This window comes from Hylobates moloch, unplaced genomic scaffold, assembly GCF_009828535.3.
Source record: "Hylobates moloch isolate HMO894 unplaced genomic scaffold, HMol_V3 SCAFFOLD_14, whole genome shotgun sequence".
Taxonomy (NCBI): domain Eukaryota; kingdom Metazoa; phylum Chordata; class Mammalia; order Primates; family Hylobatidae; genus Hylobates; species Hylobates moloch.
Window position 1 is genome coordinate 72,982,688 of NW_026652289.1, and position 9,241 is coordinate 72,991,928.

Sequence of the window (9,241 nt, forward strand, 5' to 3'; positions counted from 1 at the left end):
AAAAAAAAAAAAAAAAAAAAAAAAAGTACCTTGAGACAAATGAAAACATAACAAAAACTTATGGGATGTGGTGAAAGCAATGCTAAGAGGGAAATTTATAGCTGTAAATGCTCACATTAAAATAGACCTCAGCCAGCAGTGGTGGCACATGCCTGTAGTCCCAGCTGCTCAGGAGGCTAAGGTGGGAGGATCACTTGAGGCCAGGAGTGCGAGGCTGCAGTGTGCCATGATCACACCTGAGAAAAGCCACTGAACTCCAGCCTAGGTACCAGAGCGAGACCTTGTTTCTAAAAAGTTGGCCAGGCACAGTGTCTCACACCTGTAATCCCAGCACTTTGGGAGGCCGAGGCAATCGGATCACTTGAAGTCAGGAGTTTGAGACCAACCTGAGGAAAACCCACCTCTACTAAAAATACAAAAATTATCTGGGCATGGTGGCGCATACCTGTAATTCCAGCTACTCGGGAGGCTGAGGCAGGAGAATTGCTTGAACCCGGGAGGCAGAGGTTGCAGTGATCTGAGATTGCGCCACTGCACTCTGGCCTGGGCGAGAGTGAAACTCCGTCTCAAAAAAAAAGTAAAAAGACCTCAAATCAACCAACCTAACTTTAAAGGAACTAAAAACAATAGAGAAAACCAATGAAATCAAAAGCGGGTTCTAAGAGGGTCATGGGAATCTACAAATCTGTAGCCATCTGGTAGAAAATGCAGGTGGCTGGGGGTACCTCCGAAGTACAGCTGGCATCTGAAGTGAGGACAGTCTTGTTGAGGACCATGCCCTTTGACCTGTGAGGTCTATGCTAATTCTTGGGTGGTGTCAGAAATGTATTGCCATGGCCAGGCTTGGTGGCTCACGCCTGTAATCCCAGCACTTTAGGAGGCCAAGGCAGGCAGATCACGAGGTCAGGAGGTCGAGACCAACCTGGCTAACACAGTGAAACCCCGTCTCTACTAAAAGTACAAAAAATTAGCCAGGCGTGGTGGCGGACGCCTTGTAGTCCCAGCTACCCGGGAGGGTGAGGCAGGAGAATGACGTGAACCCGGGAGGCGGAGCTTGCAGTGAGATGATTGTGCCACTGCACTCCAGCCTGGGGAACAAAGCGAGACTCCGTGTCCAAAAAAAAAAAAAAAGAAAAAAAAAAGAAATGTATTGCCATGTACCACTTGATGTCAGAATACTGACCAACAGAACAAGGAGGAAGTGACGTTGAGTGACTTCTGTGGCAAAGTCAGAGTAGACTATGGCTTTTGCCTTGTTCTCTTAGATTGCTTGTTCAGGGAGAAGCCAGCCACCATATAAAGGTACTCACACAGCCCTGAAAGAGGCCTACATTGGGAGGAAATGAAATTTCCCCCTAAACAGCATGAATGTGCCAGCCATGTAAATGTGTCACCACAGAACTCCATCAGACTTCAAGCTTTTTTTTTTTTTTTTGAGGAGTCTTGCTCTGTCGCCCAGGCTGGACAGTAGCACGGGATCTCTGCTCACTGCAAGCTCCGCCTCCCAGGTTCATGCCATTCTCCTGCCTCAGCCTCCCCAGTAGCTGGGATTACAGGCACCCGCCACCACACCTGGCTAATTTTTGTGTGTGTGTTTTTAGTAGAGACAGGGTTTCACCATGTTAGCCAGGATGGTCTCGATCTCCTGAGCTCGTGATCCGCCCGCCTTGGCCTCCCAAAGTGCTGGGATTACATGCATGAGCCACCGCGCTCAGCCAGACTTCAAGCTTTTAAGAGACCCTAAGCCAGAACCTCCCCAGAGCTAAGCTATTCCCAAATTCTTGAGAGACATAATACATATTTTTTGTTTTAATCCACTATGTTTTGGGTTGTTATACAGCAATAATATACTTTGCTTCCTCTAAGGACAGAGAGGATGATGTATCCCGGGAGTTGGTGCCCCTTTTTTACTTTGCTATGTAAATAGGGAATTTAGAATATATTTCACAAAACACAATGAATACTATTATCACTATCAATCAAATTAAGTTTATAAGTGTCATATTAAAAAAAAAACCTTCCTAGCTGGGCGTGGTGGCAGGTGCCTGTAATCCTAACTACTCAGGAGGCTGACGCAGGAGAATCACTTGAACCCTGGAGGCGGAGGTTGCAGCAAGCACCAATGTACTCTAGCCTGGGCAAGAGTGAGACTCTGTCTCAAAAAAAATAAATAATTTAAAAAAAAACAAAAAAAACTTACCAGGCGCGGTGGCCCAAGCCTGTAATCCTAGCACTCTGGGAGGCTGAGGGGGGTGGATCACCTGAGGTCAGGTGTTGGAGACCAGCCTGGCCAACATGGCAAAACTCAGTCTCTAATAAAAATACAAAAATTAGCTGGGTGTGGTAGCAGACACCTATAATCCCAGGTACGAGAGAGGCTGAGGCAGGCTTGAACCTGGGGGGTGGAGGTTGCAGCGAGCTGAGATCGTGCCACTTCACTCCAGCCAGGGCAAAAGAGCGAAACAAACAAACAACAACAACAAAAAAAACTTGCTGGGCTAGGTGCTCAATTTCTGCCCCCTATATAGGGATATACTATACTTTATTAATGTAAAATTGTTGCTTGAGCAAAAATTTGTCATTTATCAAATATTTATTCAGTGCTTCCTTTCTTTGAAAATTCTAAACTATTTATATGAATAAATAACGCACGAGATAAGGTAAAATAGGGTAAACAGTGTTTCTTGCATATCCTTTTAGGAATATTCTATGGCTACAGAACATCTCTAGAGACATTTCCCACAAATGAAAGCACACTATATATTGTTCTGTACCTTGCTTTTTCTGTTAATATATCTTAGAGACCATTCCATATCAAAGCACCAGTTTGTAAGTAAAGTACTACCTTTGATGTACTTTATTTACATCAGTTCTCTACACTATATATATTTTTCCTGAGACAGAGTGTTGCTTTGTCGCCCAGGCAGTGGTGCAATCTCAGTTCACTGCAACCTCCACCTCCCAGGTCCAAGCAATTCTCCTGCCTCAGCCTCCAGAGTAGCTGAGAATACAGGCATGCACCACTATGCCCGGCTAATTTTTGTATTTTTAGTAAAGACACGGTTTCACAATGTTGGCCAGGCTCATCTTCAACTCCTGACCTCAAAGAACCCACCCGCCTCGGCCTCCCAAAGTGCTGGGATTACAGGTGTGAGCTAACACACCCAGCCTACAGATGGATATTTAGATTACCATAAATATTGTGCTATACCAATGTCAAGCTTCTATTACTGTCTACTTGGACTTAAAGCTGTAAATCCAAGTGGTAAGGCCTTCTTCACTCTAAAGGGCATTTTGTCTCATCAGTTTTTATTCCCTTTCTTACTACTGATATATATATATATATATCAATCATATAATCATATATACACACACATATATACATATACATACAAAGATTGTTTTATTTTTCAATGTTTTTATTGTGATAAAATACACATAAAATTCATCATATTAACCCTTTCAAGTATACAATTCAGTAGTATTAAGTACATTCATACTGCTGTGCAACCATCACCGTAATCCATCTCCAGGACTCATTTCTTCTTCCCAAACTGAAACCTTGTACACATTACACAGTAATTCCCTCTCGCTGCCCTTCCTGCAACCCCTGGCAACCATCATTCTACTTTCTGTCTCTGTAATTCTGATGCTGCCCAAGCTGGGGTGCAGTGGCTATTCACAGGCACAATCAGTGTACTGCAGCCTTGAACTTCTGGCCTCAAGCAATCCTACTATCTCAGTTTCCAGAGTAGCTGGGACTACATACAAGGTTTCAATCCTTGAAGCAGTTGTACACTGAATGGTTTTCACATAAATAATCAAGGTATAAGTAGGTGTTAATGGGATGAACTGTGTCCTCCCAATATTCGTATGTTAAAAGTCCTAGCCCCTACTACCTCATACTGTGACCTTATTTGGTAATAGAGTCATTGCAGATGTCAGCAGCTAAGATGAGGTCATAACAGAGCAGGAGGGACCCCAATCCAATATGACTAGTGTCCTTGTATTAGGACTCAGATACACACACAGGAAGAACTTCATGTGAAGACTGGAGTTATGCTGCCACAAGTTAAGGAACCACAAGAAATTAGAAGGACTGGACATTTTTTTTTTTTTTTTTTTCAGTGCATTCAGAGGGATGGCCCTGCCAACACTTTGGTTTTAGACATGTGACCTTTATTTAGAACTATGAAACAATTTCTGTTATTCTAAGCTACCCAGTTTGTGGTGCTTTGTTACAGCAGGCCTAGGAAACGAAAACTAACACAGTAGGTATGAAGCCTATTTTGCAGATATAATGTCACTGTCAATTAAGAAAGGACATACTGGCCAGGCGGGGTGGCTCACACCTCCAATCTCAGCACTTTGGGAGGCCGAGGTGGGTGGATCACGAGGTCAGGAGTTCAAGACGGGCCTGCCCGATATGGTGAAACCCCATCTGTACTAAAAATACAAAAATTAGCTGGGTGTGGTGGCAGGTGCCTATAATGCCAGCTACTCAGGAGGCTGAGGCAGGAGAATCGCTTGAACCCAGGAGGCAGAGATTGCAGTGAGCCGAGATTGCGCCATTGCACTTCAGCCTGGGCAACAAGAGCAAAACTCTGTCTCAAAAAAATATATATATATATATTCTAAAATTTGCCTGGTTTAAGAGAAAAATGAATTATTATTCACTGTTCGTGGGAGTGTAGATCGGAACAGCCACTATGGAAAAACAGTATGGAAATTTTTTTTTTGAGATGGAGTCTCACTCTGTAGCCCAGGCTGGAGTGCAGTGGCGCGATCTCGGCTCATGGCAACCTCCGCCTCCTAGGTGCAAGGGATTGTCCTGCCACAGCCTCCTGAGTAGCCAGGATTACAGGCATGAGCCACTGTGCCCAGCTGGGAAGTTTCTAAAGAAATTAAAAATGGAACCACTACATAACCCAGCACTCCCTCTTCTGGGCATATAACCAAAAAACATGAAATCATTTCATAAAGATGTCTGCACTCCTATGTTCAGTGGAACATTATTCACAATAGCCAAGATACGGAAACAACCTAACTGTCCATCATCAATGGATGAATGGATAAACTGTAGAAACTACAGTGCGTACATATGATGGAATATGTTACTCAGCCCTAAAAAAGAATGAGATCTTGGCCAGGCGCAGTGGCATATGCCTGTAATACCAGCACTTTGGGATGAAGTCAGGAGTTTGAGACCCGCCTGGCCAACATGGTGAAATCCTGTCTCTACTAAAAAAATACAAAAATTAACCAGCGTGGTGGCACACACCTTTAATCCTGGCTACTTGGGAGGCAGAGGCAAAAGAATCACTTGAATTAGGGAGGCAGAGGTTGCAGTGAGCCGAGATAGCACCACTGCACTCTGGCCTGAGTGCAGTGACAGAGCAAGTGCTGAGACAGCAAGACTGTGTCAAAAAAAAAAAAAAAAAAAAAAAAAAATTTTTGCCATTTGTCACAGCATAGATGAGTCAGGAGGACTGAAAGAAAAACACTGCACAGTCTCATTTACATGTGAAATTTTTTTAAAAAATCAAATATACAGTTAGAGAAAAACAGTGATGGGGGAGTTAGTAAAGGAAGAGATATAGGTCAGAGGATACAAAGGAACAGTTATGTAGGCTGAACAAGTCTAACGATCTAATGTACAACCTGACAACTATAGGTAATAAAATCGTACTGTCAACAGGATCCATGCTAAATGAGATTTTAGCTGTTGCCACAAAAACAAAATAACTATGTGAGACATCGGATGTTAATTTATTTCACTGTAGAAACCTTTTTACTATCTATATGTATCCCATAATATCATGTTGTATACCTGAAAAATACACAAAATTTATTTAAATAAAACCACCCAGTAACATTTATTTTTTTTTTTAATTGTTATTTTTGTTTGAGATGGAGTCTGTCTCTGTCGCCCAGGCTGGAGCGCAGTGGCACAATCTCGGCTTGCTGCAGCCTCCGCCTCCCAAGTTCAAGCAATTCTCCTGCCTCAGTCTCCCAAGTAGCTGGGATTACAGGCGCGTGCCACCACACCTGCTTAATTTTTATATTTTTTGTAGAGATGGGGTTCCCCCATGTGGCCCAGGCTGGTCTCAAACTCCTGACCTCAAGTGATCTGCCCACCTCGGCCTCCCAAACTGCTGGGATTACAGGCTTGAGCCACCGGGCCAGGCCTATTTTTTAATCATTTGATTTCCCTCAATCTAATTAAGTATGTGTCTGTTTTCTTTAGACAGTAAAAATTATTGGTAGTTTGAGCAAATGATTAAGATTACTCCTTTTTATTTAATTCATTTCTTTTGTTGAAAAATAAAAGATTTGGCCGGGCACGGTGGCTCACGCCTGTAATCCCAGCACTTTGGGAGGCCCAGGCGGGTGGATCACGAGGTCAGGAGATCCAGACCATCCCGGCTAACACGGTAAAACCCCGTCTCTACTAAAAAATACAAAACATTAGCCAGGCATCGTGGTGGGTGCCTGTAGTCCCAGCTACTTGGGAGGCTGAGGCAGGAGAATGATGTGAACCCAGGAGGCGGAGCTTGCAGTGAACGGAGATCGCGCCACTGCACTCCAGCCTGGGCAACAGAGCAAGACTCCCTCTCAAAAAAAAAAAAAAAAAGAAAAAGAAAAAATTTAACTTAAATTTCAATAGCTTACAGGCATTTTTCATGTTCATCTTCTGCTGAAGCTAACGGCTTATTGTTCCACTTCTACATACCTGTTTTCAAGCTGCTTAAACAGTATTTGGAACGATTAGCCCACAATTACTTACTTGCCAAGTCCTGAGTTCAGAATTTTGTTTTTGAGACGAATATAAAAGCACCTAAAGGTCAAGGAAAATTTTCTTCCTGTGATAAGGAACCTAAAAAGAAAAAGAACATTAAGGATATAGCCCTCACTGGTGCTAGTAATTTTAGTATACAATATTACTCAAACAGACAAGCTATTGTTAAAAAAAAATCAGTATCATTAAAGTATTCAAAAGGAACAGTAAGAAAGCAGTTACTCTCTACCTGCACTGGCATTAATTTTAAAAAGATGTCAGGCCGGGCGCGGTGGCTCACGCCTGTAATCCCAGCACTTTGGGAGGCCGAGGCGGGCGGATCACGAGGTCAGGAGATCGAGACCATCCTGGCTGACACAGTGAAACCCCGTCTCTACTAAAAATACAAAAAAAAAATTAGCCGGGCGAGGTGGCGGGCGCCTATAGTCCCAGCTACGCGGGAGGCTGAGGCAGGAGAATGGCGTGAACCCTGGGGGGCGGAGCTTGCAGTGAGCCGAGATCGCGCCACTGCACTCCAGCCTGGGCGACAGCGAGACTCCGTTTCAAAAAAAAAAAAAAAAAAAAAAGATGTCAAGTCTTGGAGCAGTGATTCTCAAGCTTTTATGGAACACTGTCCTCTTTGAGAATCTGATACTATGGACCTTCTTCTTCCCACAAAAATGTATAATTGTGCATAAAATTTCCAGTAGTTTATGGACCCCTACTTAAGACCTTTGTGTCAGGCCTCTGAGCCCAAGCCTGCACGTATATATCCAGATGGTCTGAAGCAACAGAATAATCACAAAAGAAGTGAAAATGGCCGGTTCCTGCCTTAACTGATGACATTACCTTGTGAAACTCCATCTCCTGGCTCAGAAGCACCCCCACTGAGAACCTGTGACCCCCACCCCTGCCCGCAAGAGCACAACCCCCTTTGATTGTAATTTTCCACTACCTACCCAAATCCTATAAAACTGCCCACCCCTAACTCCCTTTGCTGACTCCTTTTTGGACTCAGCCGGCCTGCACCCAGGTGAAATAAATAGATTTAATACTCACACAAAGCCTGTTTGGTGGTCTCTTCGCACGGACGCGCGTGACACTTGGCTTTAGTGTAGATGACCACTCCCTTCTGTAAGGTAGGGAGGAAGAATGTTCGGTTAGTTCCTTCCTCTGGCCGATCTCTTTTTTTTCTTCTCCTGGATGAGACAAAGACAAAAAAACAAAAAATAAACTGACAGAGCGACAAAAAAGGTCTCATATAAAAGTCCTTCTGTGTTATTTTTCAGCTCTAGCAAATCCAGGGTCAACAAAGAACATACCCAAAAACATTCATTGGTCTAATGGTGTGTCCACTGGAACTGAACTTAACTAATGTGCCAGTTTTAAACAGGCCACACCAATTTAGAAACCTAGTAACAGGAACTTTCCTATAATTTTAACTGAGAGACCGGATGAGGGGTTACAACAATCCAAATTACAAAAAGAGGCAACCCGTTTAGTCAAAGGAGAACCGAATACCAAATGCCTCACAGTGTTGACACTGTGCAACCCCACCACTTTACACAAACGACGTTCTAATAACATTTCCCTATCATTCTGTCTCTATAAAAACAATAGTGTACACTGAACTCCTGTACTTCTGGGTCGGAAACCAAAAACGGTGAATTCTATCAAGACCCTGGCATCAGCCAAAATTAATGCGCCATTAGAATGTTATCAGGGCAACAGTGCCAGAACCGCTTACTCAGATCATAAAAGTTTGGGAGGTGGGAGTGGGAGCGGACGGATTTAGTAAAAGTTGCACCAGGATGTCCGCGATAAACACACGCGAATGCAATTCCCAAGGGGAACCTGTTACAAGTCTCAAGGTCAACGGGCGGGGGACACAAAATACTCAGAGCCACAACAGGCCTCAACTGATACCGCTGACGGGCAAAGAGGGGGCACGAATTCCTAAAGCGAGGTATAAGTAAATCAATAAAACAAAGATATTCTTCGAAAAATAAATCGATGGCAGAAGCAGCGGCTGCCAGATACAGCCCCGTGTGGGTGCAAGCAGAAAGCACAAAGGTGGCTAAAGGCACGGCACTGGGAAGGACCGAGGCGGGCTGAGGGGTGGGCCGTGCAACACACCCAGAAGACGGGTGCCGGCCGCCCTGGAGCCGCCAAAGTTGGAACCCCCGCCCGGCCGAGGCCAAGGCCGGCTGCCTGCAACTCGCAGGTTCCTGCGCGCTTCCGTACCGGGCCCGGCTGGGCCACGCTACCTCCTCGGCGCCTGCTCTTCCCACCGTCACTGGCCTTCTCGGCTCACCTCGCACGGTCCAACAGATGCATTCGACCTTCCGGGGGCTGCCCGCCCCCGGCCCAAAGGCCAGTTTACAGCGGCACGCCTTACTCCGCCATCTTCGCAGCTTCTCAAGGCGGCCAACCCTGCGGTGAACCGTTCCCACAAGCCCCGCC

At 44.8% G+C, this 9,241-nt stretch overlaps 1 long non-coding RNA gene across 1 annotated transcript in view; it reads right to left on the bottom strand.

Annotated features, from left to right (window-relative positions):
• Nucleotides 1-9,241, bottom strand: part of LOC116482376 (uncharacterized) — a 17,374-nt gene extending 8,133 nt beyond the window's left edge. The window contains exons 1-3 of the long non-coding RNA XR_004251850.2: nucleotides 9,093-9,241; nucleotides 7,838-7,977; nucleotides 6,788-6,877 (exon numbers count right to left, since the gene is read on the bottom strand). This is a non-coding gene — a long non-coding RNA (uncharacterized LOC116482376). The remainder of the gene's footprint in view (nucleotides 1-6,787; nucleotides 6,878-7,837; nucleotides 7,978-9,092) is intronic.